Below are 8073 nucleotides of genomic sequence, written 5' to 3'. Positions count from 1 at the left end.
TAAAACAGCAGTATTCTGTCTTCGCCATAAGAGTTTGGAAGTCGCTCACTTGAGCTGAAGTGCAGGTGGTCCGGTCTGCTGCCAAAGTGATCTGGATCTGAATCTGTGGAAATTACAGCGCCTCTAACTCGACTTTCACAACATGTTCAGACGAGGCTCGCCGGCCCACATTTCTCTCTCGCGCTCTTTCTCATGCTCGCGTTCTCTCTGTTTCCCTCCTGTTTGGGTTCTACCTTGGCTTTATTTCACTCAGGTTATAACCTCGTACCATTTAAGACATCGAGATTTTTCTGAGATTTTAGTTTTGGCTTGTTGCAAAACAAAAAAAACTAATATCCAACTTGAGTGAATAGAGACTAAAGGACATCCTGAACACTGACTGGCTCTTATTGACATGAAGCAAGTAGCACATGAGTGACATACACTTTGTAGGGTGTTTTTTTTCTGGTTGTGTTCTGTTTTGACTGCTAATATTTGCAAACATCCAAAACTAAGTTAAGGGTTTTATCTAGAAATTAAATTTGATAAATCCCATCATTTCATTCGAATGATGAGATTTTAGTTAATTCATGATTAACTGCCTTTGCATTTTGTATATGTCTTCAACTTTGACTTTGACAAGCACAAAAAAAAAACAAAAATTAATTTAGTGATTCCGTGTGTTTGCCCAGAATTTTTTAAACCAGGAATCATAAAAGAAGAGATCACAAATATGAAGCAAGCACTTATTAAAAATCGCATCAAAGGATTGTGCAAGACAAATGAAAAACTGTTAAAATTAATGTGAAAACAAGTGAAACAACAAAAAAGTATTAAACCCAACATGAAATCATCACACAGGAGCTTTAGAATGTAAAAACATCAAAGGGAACGTCGACTAGAACGTGCATTTTGCAACCTTCTGGATCAATCTTCATTTTCTCGATGAAAGTGTTTTGAGACATGTTTTCTTTGGTCTGTGGGAAGGTGAGTCGACAGCTTCCAGGCCTGTGGGACAATCGTGCATTCTCACCCGGCTCTCTGGGTGTACAAACAAACCCAGAGTTGCACGTAGACGGTGACAATAGGCAGGCTTATGGGTGAGGCGAGGAGGAATCAGGTGGATCAAGGTGCGATGTGGGAAAGGTGGAATCTCCCGGCGATCCTCCTGGGACCACCAGAAGCAACAGAAAGTCAGATTTATGGGAATCAGTGTTTGCCTGGGAAAAATGGAGGCTGTGACACATCCACACTCACTTCTCACACGTACTCACCGAAAAAAAAATAAAGCGAAATAACAGATGGACACTTTTACACATTGATGATTCCTGAGAAAACACGTCGGTTGATTTCACACAGGCATATTCCTACATGTACACACGATGCACGGCTGAACAGGAAGATGCTAACGAACACACCAGCCTTGTTTACATGGACGGCAATAATCCGTCTGTTGCCCTCATTCTAAATAAGACAATATTTGGATATCAGTGTTTACATGGCTTTATGACAGAATGTTCAATTCTGTTCTCGTGCTACAGAGCAAAGTCTGACTCGTGCCTGAAGACGACCCTCCACATTGCATCCCAACACTCTAAGCTGAGTTTCCTTGAATCGGACCTGAAACTCTGACCTTAGGTCCGTGTTTGTTACGCTCGCATGCAGTCAGACTGCCATGTGTGTCACAAAAATGCTGCAAGAAGTGTGGCAGTACTTCATACTGCTACTATAAGTGTGGATCCACATCCACAATGCACTTTAATGATGGGATGAAGGTTGCCTTTCAAGTATCTGCAACTCTGGCTTGAGCTCAGATGTTTTTCCCCCCTACATCCCTCAGCCGTGACCCCAGAAGGCAGCTACAGGCCAATACCAGCTCCAGCTCCAGCACCAGCACAGCAGCACAACTGCCCAGTTACTGCTGGATAAATGATGGGGATGGATACTTGAGAGTTTTTTGGATAGTTTTTGTTGCTCTTCGCCATTAGCTTTGAGCTAAAGCTGGCTCTCTCTGCATTTTGGAGTCACAAAGATGTGATGAAGGAGAGGAAATAGTAACTTTATGTGCTCAAGACACCTATTACTGAATACCTGAATTATTTTGGGCGAAAAATCATTCAGTCTTACTATAGTTTACTCCCTTATTCAGGTTTGGGCTCTTACTAAATGCTGGTAAGATGGTAGTGTCTCAGTCAGAGTCGTGTTAATCAGAGTAATATTGCAATCCATTCAAACGCGGCCACTGACATGCGCAGTCATCCATGCATGGCCATTTATTCCATTTAGTCTGTAGAGTTACAAAATCGTCATAAGTTGCTGCACATGAATATTCCCCACAATTTTTCAGTCCTGCTTCATTTGACCTTGACACATTTTTCAGCTGCCATGCAAACATATGACAGAAAGAGAAGGGAAATATCATTTTCACACTACAGTGGCAAACATGATTACACGAGTGCGCATGTAAAGATTGAAGAATCTTGTTATTCACTCCTTTTGTAAACCCCCCCCCCAGCCTACCCTCCCACTCCCCCCAGCCTGTGTGATCCTGGCCTCCAATAAGAAAAAAGATTAGAGAGATTACAGTTAAAGAGCATCTCATCCTGTGGAGACCCGTCTAAACACCAGCTCCCATCAAATGGGCCTGGACTGATGGAGGAAACAGCATGGATTATACCCGTTTAACAGTAATCCCCCTCTGCTGGAGCTCCGCCAGCACCCAGTAGAGGACCACCACTCAACTGGAGAGACAAACACAGGTGGAAAAAAGACAATTAACAGAGGGTCCACACTTTTGAGAGTCGACTGCATTTTGAGAGAAATGACAAATGTCAGGAATGAGATCTCTCGAAAAACTAAGTTTACAAGATTTACACGCTGAAGTTAGGGCTGCACGGTGGTGCAGTGGTCAGCACTGTGGCCTCACAGCAAGAAGGTTCCAGGTTCGAGTCCCGGCTCGGGCACGGGATCTTTCTGTGTGGAGTCTCCATGTTCTCCCCGTGTCTGTGTGGGTTCTCTCTGGTACTCCGGCTTCCTCCCACAGTCCAAAAACATGCAATTGGGGACGAGGCTGATTGATTCTCTAAATTGACCGTAGGTATGAATGTGAGTGTGAATGGTTGTTAGTCTCTCTATGTTGGCCCTGCGATGGACTGGCGACCTGTCCAGGGTGAACCCCGCCTCTCGCCCGTTGACGCTGGGATAGGCTCCAGCCCCCCCCGCGACCCTTAATATGTAGGAATAAGCGGAAGATGACGATGGATGGACGACACGCTGAAGTTGACGGTTTGTACCGGTTTGAGCAGCCAATAACCCTCTTTTCTGTCCTGGAAAAAAGAAATGTAGGTTTTTATTTGTGTGAATTAAGGATGATAAAGGGTGTTGGATGCTGTAATAAGCTCTGAACCTTTTTTTGCAATAACCCCACTTATCGTCCATCGTCCAGAGCCAGACAAGAATATAGAGACCCTTTACTTGTCTGAGCCTCCTTCGGGAGCTAGCTGCCCGCTAGTTAGCTTACCACAATGCCATAACAACAGACTCATCACTACAATAGCAGCCTTTTATAACATAATCAACAACCTTCATAATGAAGGTTTTCCTCCGATGTGAGAAAACCCATTTTCAGTAGATTCAGTGTTGTGTTTCAGCATGTTGGCAAACGCTTAAATCAATGTGGTTTTGCAACGATGCTGCATGGGAAATACAAGTAGAGACTCTTTTTCTCTCTCTCACACACACACACACACACACACACACCTCAGCAACTCACTCAAAACCCCATCCAATCACGGTTAAGATACTAAAAATCAAATCTGTTTCTATGTCAGTGGCCCCCCACAACTTCAACAGCGGTCTTGAATTTGGATTTGAGAATCCAGTTAGCAGCAGAGAGACAGGGAGACAGCAGTATTTGCTTTAGATTCAAGCTTGTGCTTCATGAGTGAATGTAAATAATGCTTCTACAATTAGAAACTGACAACCAAATGAAAGTCAGTATAAGCTACATAAAGACCCGTAAAGCCATGACAGAAGAGTCTGCTTTTGCTGCTCACCGGCAGAGTTGCAGGACATTTTGCACCCCCAGGGGCCCGCGGTCTCATTGTCATGCATGTAAGCAGCTGTGAAATCAAAGACCTCTGGCGCTGCTGAAATAAACCTGACGTGACTTCACTATTTAGTTGAGCCAATCTGAGCTTGATAAATCTCAGGTCTGATAAGAGAGCCACACAACAATGTATCTCATATAATACTGATTCAGAATGATCACCAGTAAGTCTTTGGGTATCTCAGGGCGTGTGTGTGTGTGTGTGTGTGCGTGTGTGCGTGTGTGTGTGTGTGTGTGTGTTGCCACTCAAACCACAGTAAAAATAAAATAAAGCTACACAAGTGGCTCATGAGCGGTTGATTTAATTCAAACGTGTGGATTTTTTTAATCCGTGTATTTGAGAACATTTAAATCCGAACCGTTTCCAGCAGTTTGATCCCAGCATCCAGGATCATGCTAGTAATGATTATACTGATTTATTAGGTTCTTCTTCTTCTTAGGTTTTGTACCATAAACATGAAATGTGAGCTGGCATGACAATAAAAGTTCCTTGAATCCTTGAATAAGCGATTTAATTAGAAAGTGTTGCTCATATCACCGGTAATGTCACTTGACTCTCGGATGACAAACTGCTCACATGGATTTATTGCAGGGGTTCATTCACAGTTGATTTTCGATACACGTTTGATGACCTTCACAATCATCTCAACAAAAGAACTCTGATCACTTATCAGAGCCTCAAAAATAAGCAATCATTAGAGAAAACATTTTCATCTTCTCCTAAGTTGCTTTTTGAAAATGTTGTTGGCATTTATTTCGTATAGCGATTTCCAAGTTATCATAATGAAAATATTATTTAGCCAGTTTGACATATTTTTTCCCTTTAAAGTTTAGTTGTTATTTCATGTGAGGTTTGTGCTTCTGTCAAGTCTTTGATATTTGTATTATTTTTAATGTAACTTTTATCAACTACAAATCACCTTTCCCTGCCAAAAATATGCAATAACGCCATGATTAAATTAACAAGAAATTAGCAATAAAGAAATATATTGTCATGGCAATAGTAATAATTACAATCTATTGACAATGATAATAATGATGAATTGGTATTTGAAAGAAAATTCTGTATTTCTGTATATATAATATATATATATATTGTTGAAATATAAGGTCAGATCTAGATGACATATTCCCCTCAGAGATGTTCAACGACCCCCTGGAGGTCTCGAGACCTCACTTTGAGAACCTCTGCTTGCACACCTGAAATCCTGCATTGTAAGTTTTGGTGTTGCACAACCCTCGCGTGTACTTTTCAGTCAAAGAAATACCTTTATAATATGTTTTTACTGTGTATTTGTGTCCATTGTTCTTGGTCATGTGTAAACTGACAAATCGAGTGTGTTGATCATTTCAAACAAAACACAACAGCAAGCTAGCAGACAGATGTAGAGACTCTGTGATTGATTGATGCACTAAATCCTCCCAGACAGACTGACAGGCTCGCTGACTCACTGTCTGAGAATGACGAGCCGAAGCTGGAATGAGCGAGCAAGCAAGGTGTGTGTGTGTGTGTGTGTGTGTGTGTGTGTGTGTGTGTGTGTGTGTGTGTGTGTGAGAGAGAGAGAGAGAGAGAGAGAGAGAGAGAGAGAAAGAGAGAGAGAGAGAGAGAGTAATGAAACATTTAGAAAACATAAAACATGAAAGGACTCTGTTAACTCATCTCTGATAGCTGGTTCAATGCCAGACCCCACACACACAAACACACACACACACACACACACACACATGGATAAACAGATATAGATCTCTCTCTTTCTCTCTTTCTCCTCAAACATACAGACAGACAAACACACACACACACACACACACACACACACACACACACACACACACACACACACACACACACACTGCTAAGCTGGCAGGGTGGGCTTTGGTGCTGCGGGAGACAACTGTAGCTCCTGCAGGGCAACAACAAAAGTTGAATGATCACCAACTTTTATTCTGCTGCTTCTTTCTACCTGCATCCAGAAGCTTCCCTGACAGTTGCCAAGCGGGAATTCATTGCAGGATATTACATTAGTATTTTCTTGGTTAAATGAACTCATCATCATCATCATCATCATCATCATCATCTCGGCGGATACAGATGTTGCTGTCGTTACCATATCATTTTCAGTCATTATCTTCTTCCCAAACGTGAAATTGTGAGAATATGAGTCACAGTGCAACTGAAGAGAGAAAAGTTGTGCACACCTTTAATTTACACCATTTTACAACACTTAGACCACATGATTATCAGGAGGTCAAACCCTGAGGTTATTGAGAAGGAAGCACTTTCCCAGGATATGTGTATCCTTAATATTTATAATCAGTCTGTTTCCGAGAAGTACTTTCAGTAATTAGTATCCTGCTCAAATCACTCTAAATAATAATAATAATTTAGAATCTAAATATGTTGAATAAGACATTTATTCATTCACAAGTTTTTTTTTAACTTTATAACAGCTTTGACTTCTGAACGCTCCTTTTCATGTTTTTGCAGTACTTAGTCTTACCTGCAGAGGGCAGTGTGGGTTCAGCATTACAGTGATATTATTGCTATATCAAAATCACAGCTGTTGTTGATGCTTCATCAAAGTTAAAAACCACACTAGATTTTGACTCTAATTCTCTCTCTCTCTTCTTCATTAATATTTTTTGACAAATTGAATTGTGAATATGATGAATATTGATGAAAATCAATATAAAAATATCCATTTGGCCTTGGAATAAACATAATTTTCTTGACATTTAGATTCTAGATTCGTATTTGTACTTTTCACAGTTGTCCAGAAGATGTTCAAACTCCACCTCTTCCCATGTTTACCTGCCCCGCCCACGGGAGGCAAGCCCCGCCCAACCTGCAGGATCCCACCAGGGATTATTGATCTCGAGTGGTTACCAGTTTAGTCGTATTATTTTGAACTAAACTACAGTTTTCACCACTTAACCAGCACTGTCTGGGAGTATTTATAAAGCTGGTACAATGATGGCTTTTCCCTGCAGGACTATGGACATCAGACAAATCTCCGTGTGCTCCGGCATCAGAACTCCCAGGAATATAAGCAGGTTAGTGGACAAAAAAAAAAAAATGCAAAAGTTTCTGCAAATCTTCTATCCCATGTGCAGCTCTCCATAACCGTGTCATGGTTCAAGCTTCAAGTTAAAAGTTTATCTGGGAGTAAATATGCATTTATTTTGGTATTCTTCAACATATAAGAAGACAAACACCCACAGAGACCTGTTCAAGAATGTTAGCCGCTAGTTAGCTTAGCATGATGAATGCTAGTGGATGGATGTTAGTACTCCTTCAACAACAGCCTAAAAATTACACTTTCCTCTTAAGCAATTTCTTCCTGCATTTGTTTGTCCAAAACTTAAGCTATTAATTCAAAAATTAAATATTAGTATTAATGTCATTTTAGAGTTAGACAGAAAACAACTTTACGGTGTAACTGATTTGGCACCTTCAGACTAAACAGTCAGTCAGGGTCAACATGGGTTTTTCGGCACTCAGAAAAGGTCTACTCGGCATATCGACCAGCGTCCACTGACTCGGCAAGCGACCTGGGTGTTTAGTGGCTCAGCTCGGCTCAGCTGCAGTGTGAAAAAGGCAACCTGCGTCGTCTCAGGTGTCACGCGACCCTCCTGTCGCATCCTGATTTTGTCACTGTGCCGCCTGTCAGGCTTCACCTGTAGCTTCACCAAAAACTCCATCCTCCTTCGCTGAATTGGCGCTGGGACATTTTCCAATCTGCGCCGAGTTTATATGCTTTGCAAAAGAGACCAACACTGCAATGCACGCAACCACAACACTAACGTCCAACTCGACGATGTCCATGTTGACGTTTGTTTATCTCTCCGTGTTCTGGCACACGTTTATGTGAAATGATTAAGTTGTCTGCACGATGACATTCGGGAGAGAAAAACAGGCACGCAGCCTCACAGCGGGAGTTCAGACCTGGGTCTGGAAGCTTGAATGCGCCCTGAGGCAGAGCAAACGC

Source organism: Aulostomus chinensis, chromosome 17 (assembly GCF_037954235.1).
Source record: "Aulostomus chinensis isolate RoL2024-O1b breed Wild chromosome 17, RoL_Achi_v1.0, whole genome shotgun sequence".
NCBI lineage: Eukaryota > Metazoa > Chordata > Actinopteri > Syngnathiformes > Aulostomidae > Aulostomus > Aulostomus chinensis.
This window is presented reverse-complemented; position numbering follows the sequence as displayed.